The sequence below is a fragment of the Mustela nigripes genome, chromosome 4, assembly GCF_022355385.1.
Source record: "Mustela nigripes isolate SB6536 chromosome 4, MUSNIG.SB6536, whole genome shotgun sequence".
NCBI lineage: Eukaryota > Metazoa > Chordata > Mammalia > Carnivora > Mustelidae > Mustela > Mustela nigripes.
In genome coordinates, this window is record NC_081560.1 from 44,932,388 (window position 1) to 44,948,177 (window position 15,790).

The following is a 15,790-nucleotide window of genomic DNA, read 5'->3' on the forward strand; positions in this document are numbered from 1 at the left end:
AAATTATTCCCAGGAACCAAGCCTAAATCTTCTCAGCATGCCTTGCCTCTTCCTTCCCATGGAAACCACAGGAAAAGTTCTTGCCTGCAGTTCTACACACCTCCCCCTCCTCCAACCCCGGCCACCCTACCTTGTTCCCTCTGCTTCCTGCCTGACCTCAGGGCTCCACGGTATGGGCCCGCAGGGCACACCAAACTTCCTGTTTCCAGGGAACTGTATACAACTTTTAGCTTCATGGCAGAGCCATTTCTGTGTCTGCATGTCTTTCTATACTTGACTCAAATGAATCCCAGCTAGCCTTAAAACACAAAATACAGCCCCAGGCCTGGTGAGCAATGGCCCATGTATTGTTAGTAGGATCTGGTATTAGCAGGAGAAGGAATTTTTTTGGATGAGAACAGCTTGTTCAGGAACCTTAAGCAGCTAGGCAGTTGCCTTCTTGGTGGGCAAATTCCCATAGCAAAAACACAGCTGGCGTGGGGCTGGTTCCTAGGATGAGGGAAGGCTCTCCCAACCAGTGGAGCTTGATGCGCTGCTTGAGGCCTTTTGGACTGAAGGGCTCAGGCAAGGGTGGGTGGCCTTGTGCTAGCTAGTGTAATCTCTTAATCCTTTCTCCTACCTCTCAGCGATGGTCAAGAGGCTGATGAGCTCCTGCAAAGACGTAGGGTCAAAGACTATGACGACATGCATGTTGCTGTTGTGATTCAATTAGCAGGGTTGTCCAAGGCAAGGGAATTTAAATACATCACAGATGTTTGGGGACTGGGGGATGTTTGGGATACTAGGAATAAAGGTGGGCATTCAGAAGAAAGGAAGCAGAGTTTTTTTTAAGGACACTTGGGAGAGTTCCTCTCCTTGGGAGGACAGTTGTATCTCTGTGTTTCAATCACAACAGGGACTCTCCGGTGGGGATGATTTGGTCCCCACCCCCTCCCCCAGAGGACATTTGGAAATGTCTGGGGACAGCTGTGATTGTTCCCGCCAAGTGTGGGGGGTGTGCCTCCGGCATCTAAGGTGTCAACAGCAGTGATGCTGTTAAACATCCTACAATACAGAGAACAGCCCCGCCCCTGACAAAGAAGTATGCAGTCCAAAATGTCGATAGTGGTGAGGTTTAGAAACAAACCCTAAGCTAGGGGGTGGGGAAGCACTAGAGAGAAGATTGCATTCGCTGGAAGAGGACAGAAGTGTTGGGTTGATTTGACAGTAGAAGGCCCTACAAACGCTAAGCTATGGAGGCTGAGATTTCAGCCTGGAAATAAAGGATAAGGGGCCACTTGGCCAATGCTTCTCATGTTTCATCTGCCTGAGTCTGGACAGGAGCCTAATGCACAGGGCAGGCTAGTTGGCCGGTGCCTCATGCTTTTGTAGGGGCAAAAGTCTCCCAATATTAAAGGTTTTATCTCTGTTCCTACACCTACAGCTCTTGGGCACCAAAAGATGGCTGCGCCCCTGGGAGCAAGGACCCCCCATCTTACGCAGTCTACCTGCCCACTACCCTGTCATGTTCTCCCTCACAAGGGACTGTGTGCTTGCTGCATGAGCTCTTTCTCACCTCTGCACCTCTGTGGGGGTAGTCCCTTCTCCTCTGCCTGGATTGTTACTCTTTCCCCTTCCAGGCTTGGCTCATGAGTCACTCCTCCAGGAAGCCTTCCATGAAACACACACACACACACACACACACACACACACACTTTCCCAGGGAAGGCGCCCTACACCTGTGCTCCCAGGGCATTTTCGGCTCATCTCCACCAGAGTCAGAATCATGCTACACCAGAGTGAGATTTTTGGTCTCACAACTCCAAACACCAGGAGCCTCCTTGAACTCAGCGACTGTTGTAGTCTCTTCTGGACCTCCAGCACCTACGATGATGCCTACCCCAATGAGTATGAATTTAGTTGCTTGAAGGCAGGAGACTGGATAAAATGACCTCTACAGGCTCTTTTTGACCTTCAGGCCAAAAGGTCAGAGGTCAAAGAAAATCTTTCATCTATAGCTGTGCGATACAAACGAAAAACTCTCCTATGAGAGAAGAGCCAGAGTGGCAATAAGGCCCTATCTTTGTCTTACCTAGAGAGGTCTTAATCCAAAATGCCAGCCTGAAAGCCCTTTTTTTTTTTCCCCAAGGATGTGTTAAGAGCTCTCGTTCCCAGCCTGGCACTGACGTAGTTAAATCTGCACCATTTGCTGTGTGAGGCTTTGATTCTGCTGACTTTATTTCAAGCAATCAAAAATATCTAATTTGCATTCACATTCACATCAGTGGCCCATATGTTAGCCCTGCTTAAAAGCTATAGGCTTGCATTCATTATGAAAGACTTGGCTCTCCTTCCTTATCTTTTCACTTGAAAATTATTGAGATACTGTCGCTACAAAGGGTTATATTTAGCGAAGACACAGCATTTCCGTGTGCGTATGTGTCTCTGCCCATATCTGTGTGTCTGAAGGGATCTGGTATTTGCATCTTCCTCCAAAATATCTGATAACTTTCAAAACGGGAAGAGGAAGAGCCATCTCTTTCTGTAGCCATTTTATATGTGACAGCGCTGCCTCCTACCTAAGGCATCATTAAAATACTGCGTTGCAATATGCTGGGGCACATGATTCTAGACCACACACTGAGCCCCGATAAGCAGGCCTCTTTGGAGAGCTGCAATGAGAAATTCAGTTTCTTGAGAAGGAGGCTGGCCAGGGTTTGCTCCTGGGATTCAATCACATCTCAATTAGATGGCACTCGCCGGTGGAAGGGCTAGTCTCTGTATTCTTCTACCTCTCAAATTTTACTGAGTCCCTACTATGTTTTTAAGCAGTCTTCTTTGTAAAGCCCCAGAGATCTGCGATGAAGGGTTTCTGCCAACAAGGAACTTACAAGGAACAAGGACAGAGGAGGGCGAACCTTCTGACAATTATGACTATTGGGGAAATGCTAGAGTATTGGAGGAGAGCATGTGGGGAGCACCAAAAGGAGAAAGGGGCTCCTTCCTGGAGAGTCAGAGCAGTGGGCAGGATGAGATGAGAAGGGAGGTCATCACAGAGCTGGGCGCCTCCGACTGGCATGCTCGTGAAGGAGCTTGTTGCTGTGGGTGGAACAGGAGGAGGAAGAGCAGGGTCTGAGTGCGGAAATCATCTTCAGTGGACTCCCTGGCAGGTTCTGACCCTACCCCTGACTCTGGCATAAATGAGAGATGCAGTGCCTGGGGTGTGTCCGACCCACTCCCCCAGACCCTTCGTCCTGTGGAAGACTAGGCAAGACACCAGCAAAACGGTTGCCTAATAGGGAGGCTGAGGATGGAAGTCAGGAGAAATCTATGTCCTTTTGACCTGCTTGGATTTTTCCTGCTCTGCATAGGTCTTACCATTTTTTTTTTTTAAGATTTTATTTATTTGACAGAGAAAGAGATCACAAGTAGGCAGAGAGGCAGGCAGAGAGAGAGGGGGAAGCAGGCTTCCTGCAGAGCAGAGAGACTCGATGCGGGGCTCCATCCCAGGACCCTGAGACCATGACCTGAGCCAAAGGCAGAGGCTTAACCCACTGAGCCACCCAGGCGCTCCAGGTCTTACCATTTAGGGTCAACTTAGACACTTCGAATTGATGAATTCTAAGTATCATTCCATTTCAAAAGTTTTATCAATAACGATGCTAAGTAGAGGAACCGTATCAAGGCGTCAAGTCAAAAAGGCCAAAGAAAGTCAAGGGGATTGAAGAGCGCGTACGTGTATTCAATACTTTAATCCCAGTGCCAACAAGCCCCTCCCAGCTGCTCTGGACTGGTGGACTCCCAGTGAGCTGGGATGCATATCGAGAAGCACAGGGCTGGAGGACGAGGCTCACGGAGGGTGCAGTGCAGGAGGCCATGAGAGATGCAGTGGGAGAGCAGCTTGGTTTCCGCTGTAGTGACGGGAGGACTCCTTGCTGAAGTCTCAGCCAGCATAACCCTAGTCTCCCAAGGATAGGTCAGAAGCACATGCACACAGCTGTGCAAATTGCTAAGAATTGCTCACTTTGGGAGGAACCCAGGCTGAAACAGAAAGGAAGCTGGGCCACCCCTGGGCCTGGTCTGGGACACCATTTGCCTCCTGTATGGGGGAATGTTGTCCCTTCTAGTTGTGCAGGGCAAATCTGTCCAATCGGGGGGCGCCTGGGTGGCTCAGTGTGTTAAGCCGCTGCCTTCGGCTCAGGCTGTGATCTCAGGGTCCTGGGATCGAGTCCCACATTGGGCTCTCTGCTCAGCAGGGAGCCTGCTTCCCTCTCTCTCTCTCTCTGCCAGCCTCTCTACCTACCTGTGATCTCTCTCTGTCAAATAAATAAATAAAATCTTTAAAAAAAAAATCTGTCCAATCGTTCTGAAAAGTGGTGTGGGAGAAGAAAGCTTCTAACACATTCAGAGGGTGGAGATTTAGGGGAGGAGATAGAACGGTATTCTTCTTTGCAATTCCTGGAAATCACATGTGCTTCCTAAGTGTCCAACTACACCCAACTGTCCCCTAGTGCTCACTGGCCCTTTCTTGCTTTTACTGAAAGGAATGTTCTAACGGGGTGTGTGGCTGTCCAGCCAGAAACTACACTTCCCTGACACTTGCTCACATTAGGCTAATGGGGTATGAATGCAAGTGGTTGTGTATCTTCTGGGTCATCGCCTTAAAGACAGACTGCTTGTCCTGGATCCCTCTTTTCCTCTCCAGCTGTCTCGAAAAGAGTGATGCTGGAGGCAACTTTGGAGGTTACGTGTCAAAGATGAGTTTTGGCATTTTGGAGCCTCTTTGTTATAGCCATTTACCAATACCGCAGGACCACTAAAATTTACGCAAATAATCCACGTTAAATATAAAGATCCTAGATCTCAATACTAAGAGATCATTATTAATATTTTAATATGTACGCTTCTAGATTTTTTCTAATATTAGAAATTTTTTCTAATTTTTTCTAATAGAAATATTTTTTCTAATATTTAAATATGTATGCTTAATATGTATGCTTCTAGATTTTTCTGTGTATAATATATATATACATACATATATGTATATAGATATCATATCTTTTATATTTCTAACATGTATTTCTAATACATATATATTCCTAATAACACTAATGCATTTATAGCATACATACATACTACTTTGCAACTTATTATTCTTACCTAACAATATCTCATGAAAATGAAGGACTATAATGTCATGGAATGCCTGCATTCCATTCCATAGTCCACGGTTTGGGTGCTTCATAAACCATCTAGAGAAACCTTTGGGCCTGTACCTTTGTGTGTTATAATTCAGTGACTAAGATCATTGACTTTGGGGTCAGAGAGACATAGGTTCTGCCAAGTCAAGTCTTTGGACTTCAAACAAGTCACTCTAAGTCTCAGTTTTTTATTTTGTCAAATGGAGATGATGATGGTACACACTTTATGAGGTTGCTGTGAAACGAAATGATCCAATATCTATAAATATACTAATGCTGGTCCTGGTACATAGTAAACACCCCGTGAGTATTAGCTATTATAGTAATAAATGGCATTCATCTTTTTCTGTCTATCTTTGCATACCTATTATTTCTCCAAAGTCCTTGAAAATAAAAATTCCTATTCCTTGTATTTTCTCATTGGGTGAGCATATAAGAGCCAGGCAGCTTGCACTGCGGCTGACTTATCCTAAGACTGCTGGGCTAAGGCCAGTTCCACCCACAGGTCATTAAGTGAAGGGTATCCCTGCTGTGATTTCCCTGCTCCCTCCTGTTCATATCATCTCAAGCCCAGGGTTGAATCAAGGTTTCTGAACTCTCCTTGCTGGTCTCCTGCCTTTGTGTCCCCCTGTTTTTCTTTTGTTTGTTTCAATTTTTTATTTAAATTCTAGTTAGTTGGGGAGTCTGGGTGGCTCAGTGGGTTAAGCCTCTGCCTTTGGCTCAGGTCATGATCTCAGGGTCCTAGGATCAAGTCCTACATTGGGCTCTCTGCTCAGCAGGGAGCCTGCTTCCCCTGTCTCTCTGCCTGCCCTTCTGCCTACTTGTGATCTCTCTCTCTCTCTCTCTGTCAAGTAAATAAAATAAAATAAATTCTAGTTAGTTAACATATCGTGTAATATTGGTTTCAGGAGTAGAATTTAGTGATTCATCACGTCCATATTGTAAGGGCCTATTTAGCCAGAGCAACTCCATCTTGGTTAAAAGCCATTTTGTTGTTTGTGCAGTAAAACTTAAACTGACCCTGCTCCCCCCACTCCCACCCTGCCCCAAGAGGAACTTACTTAGAAGCAAGTCTGGGAAACCAGTAAAATATGGTCGGCTAATTCCTAATAACAGAGCCCAGAATACAAGGCCAGGTCAGCCAGTTCCTGATAACAGAGCCCAGAATACAAGGACGAGTCAGGCCAGGTGGAGACATCCAATCAGTAAAACATACATACTGTCTCCTTAACCACCAAAGAATGTAAACTCCACCTTTTGGGTGCCAAACTAGGGCGCCAATTCTGACCAGAGTAATAGTTGGTTCAAACAACTACTATAGGGTAAATTGTTATTCAATTGGCCACCTGCGTGTGACCTAACATGACTATGCAATGTTACAATCTTACTGGCCACCTATGTGTGGCCAGGCTTTTGCTCTATAAAAGTTAGTCTATGAGGCTGGGAGGGGTCGCTCTCTCTGGAGGTGACCCTGGCCAGTCAGTCTGACTTCTAATGCTTAGCATAGGATAAAGCTTTGCTTAACTTTAACTTTGTTTCAGTCTCGTTCCCCTGGCCAATCAGTCTGACTTCTTTTTTTTTTTTTTTTTTTTCAGGAGAATTCTACCAAACATTTATTTTTTTATTTATTTATTTTTTAAAATAATTTTTTAAATTTTTTTAATAAACATATAATGTATTATTAGCCCAAGGGGTACAGGTCTGTGAATCAACAGCATTCACCATAGCACATACCCTCCCCATGTCCATAACCCCACCACCCCCCCCCCCCCCCCCCCCCCCCCCCCCCCCCCCCACCCTAAGTTTGTTTTGTGAGATTAAGAGTCTCTTACGGTTTATCTCCCTCTGATACTTGGCATAAAATAAAACTTTAAATAACTTTCGCTTTGTCTCAGTCTTGTTTCGTTTAATAATGGACCTAATACATATAACACACAGCGCTCATCACAGCACGTACCCTCCTTAATGTCCATCACCCGTGTAGCCCAAACCCCTGCCTACCTCCCCTCCATCAACCCTCAGTTTGTTCCCTGTAAGTAAGAATCTGTTTTACAATTTACGTCTCTCTTTTGCTCCCTCATGTTCATCTGTTTCATTTCTCAAATCCACTGTTCTTTGTTTTAAGGAGTCCTATTTATCCTTCAGTGCCCTGTGTAAATGACCTCTTTGCCTCCCCCCGCCCACCTCCGCTCTCTGCATCTCTGTAATAACAGCCATCTCAGCCTGCTCGGTCTGAATCAAAGAGCAAGAAATGCCGGTCGATCTACCAGCTATGCTCAGATTGCCTGAGAATCCTGACTCTACCATTCACAGTATGACCTTGGGTAAGTTATTTAGTTTCTTCCTGCCTCATTTCTTTCATTTGTAAAATGGGGATAATCGTATTTTATCTCATAGGGTGGCCACATGAAACAAATGTTATGTCTGTAAAGTGCTTGGTGTAGATTTTGGAACATGGTAAGCTTTAAAAAAAAAAGTACTTTTATTAGTAGTAGTAGCAATAGTAGAAGAAAGAGGAGGAGGAGGAGGAGGAGGAAGAGGAGGAGGGGGAGGAGGAGGTTATAGTGGTATACTCCTACAGCCCTGCTCAGGGAAACAGACCTGGGCACTATTTGCATTGGGACGGCCACTAGGGTTGAAGGAGAGATGAGACAAGTAGGTGCATGGACATGGCACAGACATAGACTGTGTGACCTGGTCTGAATGATGACACGCATGAATTACCTATTTTCATTTTAAATCTGAACAGAACCACAGATGAAAGTTGTCAGTGATAGGGCAACTTCTTTTTATGACTGTACAGATGAATCAGAGGAGTTAACAGGAAGCAGAAAGCAGAGAGAAACAGATGCCTAGAGAAAATTAGAGAGAGAAAGAGAGAACAAGCACAAATTTGCAGTCTCTGTGAAAGGTTGTCCAGGTTTCTGGCCACTTTCCAGTTCCCAGTTCCAGTCCCCAGGAGTCCTGGCTATACTTTGGTTTCTGTCCTTTGATTTCCGTAGTAAGTGTCCTTTATGTGAGTTTATAATAAATGTACCCATTTTGAAACTAGACCGAGGGACTCTCTGTTCTAGTCATCAAAAAAAGCTCAATACAAACCAGTTGCAGATCTCATGTTCCACCTTTAAACTGAAGGCTGCAAACGTCTTTATTATTTTTTTTAAAGATTTTATTTATTTATTTTACAGACAGAGATCACAAGTAGGTGGAGAGGTAGACAGAGAGAGAGGAGGAAGCAGGCTCCCCGCTGAGCAGAGAGCCTGATGCGGGGCTGGATCCCAGGACCCTGAGATCATGACCTGAGCCTCAGCCAGAGGCTTAGCCCACTGAGCCACCCAGGCGCCCCTGTAAGTGTTTTTAAAACAAAGGCTGAAATCAGTGTTTTTACTTAAAAGATATTTCAAAGATAGAAAAAAAAAAAAGAGAAATAATTAATATGCACATGTGAACCCAATAATTAGCCTTAGCAGTTGTAGAGTTAAATAGTTTTGCCATCTTTGTCTCATAATTTTCAAAAAGAAATAAAGCACTCAGTGCAGATGAAACTTCAGAGATACTCATCCTCAGTCTTATTGTCCATCCTTCTCGAAAGCAGCCACCATCTTGATTTTGGTATGTATCACCCACATGTGAGATTAAATCTATTATTTTGTATTATTTAAACTTTACAAAAATGATATCATTCTGCAACTTCAGCATGTTATGTTTTTGAAAGTTATGTAGTCAACTCTACAGATAAGTGGAAATTTTCTCTCCCCCAAATCATGCATCTCTCTCCTTGCCCTCATACTTTAGACATAATATTCGCATGCCTTCCCCTCCCCCCACTGTCTGATCCAAATGTTGAACATCTTTTCACTTTCCTTACAATTCAAACGTCACCCTTCAGACACATTTTCTAGCAGGAGCTTTATTCTCTCCTATGCTTGTCGCTCGTCTTTCCTGCCATCAAATTAGTCATCCAAGTATATTATAATTGTTCGCATATCTATCTCACGCACTAAATGTTGAAGTCTTGGAATGGGGTCAACAAACTTTTTCTGCAAAGGCCAAGACAGTAAATATTTTAGGCTCTGTGGGCCATAAAGTCTCTACCACAACTACTCAGCTCTGCTGTTGGAGTGGAAAAGCAGCCATAGACGATGGTATCGTACAAATGGGCATGCCCGCGCTGCAACAGAACTTTATTTATCAACACTGAAACCTGAGTTGCATATATTCTTCTCTTGACTTTTTCCGACTATTTAAATATGTGAAAACAATTCTTAGCTCACAAGCAGTATAAAACCAGATAGTGAGCTGAATCTGGCCCATGGGTTATAATTGCCAACCCTCACCCCAGAGGCTGTGATCATGTCTTTCCAGCTTTGCATCTCTGTTGCCCATCCCGGTGCCTGGCACAGTAGATGCTCAATAAACCTGATTCAAATCAATGAATAAAGAAAGGAAAGAGCACGGGCAATAGGAATATAAGCATGTCTGTTCTCTCTGTGCACGTGAGGAACAACAGGACTTATCAGCATTGTGAACAGAGCACACACAGAGCCCAGGACAGATATCCTCTAGGGCTCTCTTCTCAGCTGGTAGAAGTGCTAAAAGCAGTTCAGAGTCGGGTCAGGATTTCCAAAAGAGTCCAAACTAAAAGGCAATGCCCAATTGTGGAGATGAGCTGGATGGGGAAGAGGAGCCCCTACGAGCTGGGTATACGTAGACTCAGAACAGCCCACCCTAAGGTTAAGGCTGGGAGGTTAATCAGCCGCTGCGCCAGCAGCTGCTACACCCTCTTATTTCTCTCCTGCAGCTGCTGGCAATGGCGTCCTAAGTCCTTGAGAGAACAGCTCGGGAGAGGAGACTCATGCGAGATGATAGGAAGAGTCAGTCTACCAGAGGGGATGGGACAGAGTCAGAGAAAGCTGTGAGATGGCTGGCGCATGGCCAGGATGACATGAGTCTTATAAACCAGGTAGGGAGTGTGAGACATGAGATATGATGAGAGAGTTGGAGCCATGAAAGTTTTTTATTGGGGTGAAGATAGGATTTAAGAAAGTTTTGTCATCATTTATAGGATTTAGAGAGACCCAAATTAAAAAAAAAAAAAGGAAGAAAGTTGGGGGGTCTCTTGAGTACATGTGGGTATGACATGATAAAGTTTGGCAAGGAAAATGAAGAAAAGGATGGTTTTAAAGAAACTTCAAAGGAACAACCATTAAAACTCTATATATCCTCAGTGAGTGCAGAGAGATAAAACAAAGATGATACCAAGATTTTGTGGCTAGCTGATTGAAAAATATGTAATTACTTTCTGAAAAAGAGACAAGAGGTGAAGAAGGGGAGGGGAACAGATTTGAAACCTAGGTCTTAGTTTCTGCTAGGAGAGTCTGAGATGACGATGATAAGTTCAAAGAGTGGTATCTGTTAGACATCAAAGTTAGAATCGGACATGAGGGGGTCATGGTGGTATGCTAGGAAGTGCTTACCCACCGGCTCTCCAGCAGCAAAAGCACTCTGATCTGTCGTACTTGCCATTCCCCGGGGTACAACAGCTCCTTTCTGGGCTGATTGTAAGCTACCAGTCTGATGTCACAGAACACAGATTGGGAAAAGCAGCTAGAAGGGGACTTCTGGGAGCTGGGGTCAGCCAGGAGACAGCACTGGGAGATGGCAGGGGTAGATATTTGAAAATCAAAGGAAATGTATACCTGGGAGAACTCTTAAAAATCTTGGGCTCAGTCCTTCATTTTATAAAGACAAAAGTGAGACTAGCAATAGGACATAGGACGGAGCTGAGTTCTTGAAAGTAGCAGGATGGTTTGGAGGCGGAAGAGCAGAGCATCGGGGGTTCAGCCATTATACACCCGGACAGAGTGTGTGGGGCAAAAACACTCCATTTGAAGAGTGAGAAAGTTATGACATCTACAGTGAGAGAAATAGAATTCCCAGTGATGATTGGTAACCACAGAAGAATAATAAGGTTGGTGGCAGTTTTTTGTTCTAGGTTTTGATTTATTTATGGTCTGTTTTTCTTAGCTACCAGCACAGATGCCAAGGCTCTAAGTTTGCATGGGCACTCCAGTTGACATGTTCCTACAACAAATCAAAAGCAGGAAATGATCTTTGGGGGTGTTTACCTGGGAGTCGTAAGAGAAGGCTGCGAAACCCACTACCTCTCAGATTCCACTGAGAGTCTCCCAACATCCAGGGGCATGGTGGGAGCTCTGCTATTGTCTTTAGGTCGGTGGGGGACATCTGCTTACTTCCTCATCATGATGCCCAAAACTTGACTTGTAAGGAGGCTTCCCAAGAAACACAGATGTCACACATACAGCTATATAGTCTTACCTGCTCCTTAGACTTGGAGGAGTTACAGGTCACATCAAGTCCTCAAGTTCAAGGAAAGTTCAATCAATATTTTTTCTTTTGTTCACTTCAGTTTCAATGAGGTGACCGTTCTCAGTCATCTCAACACATTGACCCTGTCTTGCTCTGGTCTTCAGGAAATGAAGGCGCATGCAACTTCATGATGTTGAGTTTTACCCCGAAAGTCTCCTTGAAATGTAACTTCAGCCTCCCTTCTTATCCTGAGGGTTTTGTTTTGTTTGTTTGTTTTTTGACAAACTGAGGTGCTGTGAGAACTTTATTCTATGGAGAGGGGAGTATCCTCTTATTTATACATGACTGATTTCTTTCAAATTTTCAGAAATGAAGAAAATCCCGTTTCCCTTTAAGACTTTGACCTAGGTGAGATCAGCCCTATTATCCACTGATAGACCTCATAAGCCAGTATTGATCTGCCGTCAGAAACTTACAAAGCCATTTAAGTGTTTTGTTTGTTTGTTTGTTTTTTTAAGATTTTATTTACTTATTTGACAGACAGAGATCACAAGTAGGCAGAAAGGCAGGCAGGGAGAGAAAGAAGCAGGCTCCTCGCTGAGCAGAGAGCCCGACACAGGGGCTCTCTCCTGGGACCCTGGGATCATGAAGGCAGAGGCTTTAACCCACTGAGCCACCCAGGTACCCCCATTTAAGTGTTTAAAGATATGAAGACCGAATGATTGATTCACCAGGCCCACTTTGATCTTGCCAAGAAAATCATTTATAGGGAAATATTTGCAGGTTTGCATGCAAATACTTGTGTCAATCAGATCTTAGAAACCCACTTGTAACTCACTCATTCTTATTGGGAGCTCCCATGAACTGCTCAATCAGCAAAGAGTCAACTTGTTAGTTAAAACTGCTACTTTACTCCTGTAATCCATATTAAAATGGCCCTTTGGTGGTGGCCTTAAGCCTTGTTTCATCACACATGAAATACACGCACATCTACAAGAGCTTTAGACAGTAAGAAAACTCTGTTCTAAAGGTTTTCTTAGAACTGAACAGTATGTCATGGGAGGAATTATGCTTTATTTGATATACCCAAATTTTATAAAAACCTGAACTACATAGCAAGTTTCCCTGTCTCCTTTCTTCCTTAAACTCCCTCTGCTCACTCCTCCTCCCCTCTCTCCCACATTGGTCTTCTGGCCTTCTTTCTGGTCATTTCCCTCTCTGCCTGCTCTGGCCTAAATGTGTGTATCTCCCCACAATTCACATGTTGGAATCCTAATGGTCAGTGTGATGGTGTTGGGAGGTTGGCCCCGGCAAGTGAAGGTGCTTTAGGTCACAAGGGTGGAGCCATCGTGAATGAGATCAGTGCTCTTATTTAAAAAAAAAAAAAAAAAGACACCACAGAACTGCCTAGCTCCTTCTGCCACATGGGGACATCCTGGGAGGTCTACAACCCAGAAGAGAGCCCTCACCAACCATGCTGGCACCCTAATCTTGAACTTCCAGCCTCCAGAACTGTGAGAAACAAATTTCTGTTGTTTATAAGCCACCCAGTCTGTGGTATTTTGTTATAGCAGCCCAAATGGACTAAGACAGTGACCATCTTTTTTGTTAAGGAAAGCAATCTGGTCCTTCCTTAAATCTCCTCAAAACCTCTTCATGTGAAAGAAAATGTGGTAAATATTTTTAATTTTTTGTCCTGCCCATAAAAATACTTTGTCATGATTGTTGTGCAAACAAATAGTTTTGTCTTCAACCAAATCACTGATATAACCTGTGAAGTGGTTTGCTGGTGCTCCTTCTCCTCCTCGTTTCTTGTCTTCCACAGAATGTGTCCCCAGGTTCCCTAGAGAGAGAGGGGAGCAGCTTCACTGTATTATCTGTACGCTCTTGCCTAAAAGCTGATCAGGGGTCTATGCCAAGGAAGATAGTCCTGATCTCATAGAAAAAGAGGGAGGCAGGGAGTCCCCTTTCCTCTAAGTGATAGCAGACTGTGTTACCATAGTGGTAGGTCATGAAATCATGGTAGTAGGTCATAAGTGGTGTGTGTGTGTGTGTTTTTAAAGAAATATGGTAGAATAAAATATCAGAGTTCATTAGATAGGCAGGATGAATAAAATGTTGTAAAATATTTATTTCAGTTATAACTAACGTAAAATGTATTTCTCATTATGAATTGCAAGTCAAAAATATTTGAAAAGTTTGAAAGTCACTGCTTTAGGTAATGTTTCACTTGAGAGGCTCAAAGATTGTTACCAACTCTGTAGAGTAGACTGGGGTTGGGGAATTAGGCTTATCTGCTCTGGCTCTTCCGTGTCCAGTACAAAAGCAGATCTTCCCCCTTAGGTCTTTGGGGGCAGAGGGTTCTCGAATATTCTCTCCCAGGCTTTTAGAGGGTGTTGCACTGCGGGTTTTCTCATGGCCAAACTTTCTTCTCCACATCCCACAGCCTTCTCCTTTAAACTGCACCTTCCGCAGAGGGTCCCGGTCTGTCTCCCATTTTGCTCAACTGGAACTCACCATTCCTGCTGGCTGATTAAAACTCAGCCAGCATTAAAATCTTCAAGTAGATTACATATTTAATAGCCTTTGGTGTTGAATATCTGCCTCTCAAGGGTTGATGAGCTCTGGTGTTCCTGATGGTGTGTGCATGTGTTTGCCTGGAGGGAGAAAATTCTCCCCTAGGCAGTCCTTCTCCAACTGTAGTGGAGATGTTGGCTTACTGCAGATTCTGATTTTGTGCATCTAGAGAGGGATCTGAGATTCTGCATTTCCATCATATTTCCGGTGGTGTCAGTGCCACTGGTCTTTACACCATGCTTTGAGAAACAAGGCTTAGCACACTCAACATGAAACATGTTTGGCCACCACTAGAATTAACTCCCTACTAGTACACCTTTCTTTTCTAGTATACATAAGAAATCCACATCCCGCCTATTAACATAATTTTGACTAAGAAGATTCAGACATCCTTCCTATTCTGAATTCTCTCCCACAGGACCAGTGCATCTCCAGGAAGTTAATAACACAGAGCACTGTGCTCAATCAGCTTCATCCCTTTCCCTGGGGATGGAAGCTTTGGAGAAGTCCGGGTTTGCCATGCCACATTTACGTCTGCTGTCCCAATTAGCACTGGTAGGTTAGAGTCTCCTCTTAGGCTGTTTCTGATGCCATTGTTTACAATATGAAATCACACACATATGCACACACATTTATTTTAACAGCTCTGAGAACTGTGTCATCCGATTATCGTAAGCCAGGTGGTAAGCTTGAAATTATTGTGCTTGCCTGTGTGTGAGAAAACATGTTATTAGTGGTGGAATAACCAAACAGTTCCAATTCTTGGACCCTTCAGTCAACAAAGCATTTGTTGAGGGCTGTGAGTTCCAGTAGTTGCCTGAAAACCACCAGCTGACACATTCTGGTTAAGACCAAGAAACTGCCAGTGTCAGAATCTGCGGATGGGTATCAGTAGCTTAGAAAACACCAGAACCCAAAGCAGTGGGCTCTTGAGACAGCGCTTTGAAGACTGCGGGTGAGGACAAGGGAGCATCAGCAACACTGAGCTGAAAAGTCACTCAGAAGGCTTCAATTTGGAAGAAGCTTTGTATTATTTTGCTTGGCTATTCCTTTGATGTGCATGTGCATGCGCACACACACACACACATAATGTAATTTCAGGAATCTATATTTAAATAAGTCTTAAAGAACTATGTCAGTACATCAAACAAAAATTCCAATTAGATAAGAAAGTATTTTATCATGGTTTCGTAAACTTTTTTTTGTTTGTTTCTTAGCGGTACATATAATAAGGTTCATTTCCCATTCGATGGCATCTTAAATTGATGGAACTTGGAATTACATTTTGAACCACATTTCCTCACTTCTGATATATCCAGGGCCCCAAATCATGACTAATCTAGGATCATGATTCACCTTCCCTAGTTCTTGGCCATTCCATTCCCTCCCATATATCAGAGTGCTTGTGCTAAGGCACCAGGTCCCAAGCAGTGGACTCTGTCTTTTACCCAGTAGAATGTCTTATATGTAGCGCTATTCAGTAGCATTTGTTTTCTGAGTAAAGGAATGAATGGATGATATGATGAGCAGTAAGCATTCAAAGTGACATGGCTTATGCTTTCCTAGAAGTGATGACCAGTAAGTACCAACTTCAACCTCAGAAAAAGACAAATCTCTCCTTTCTTCTACATCAAAGGAATGTGACCAAAATGTAGGTCAAGAGGCAGAGTAACTCATCTTTCATGTAGATATCATTGTTTAAT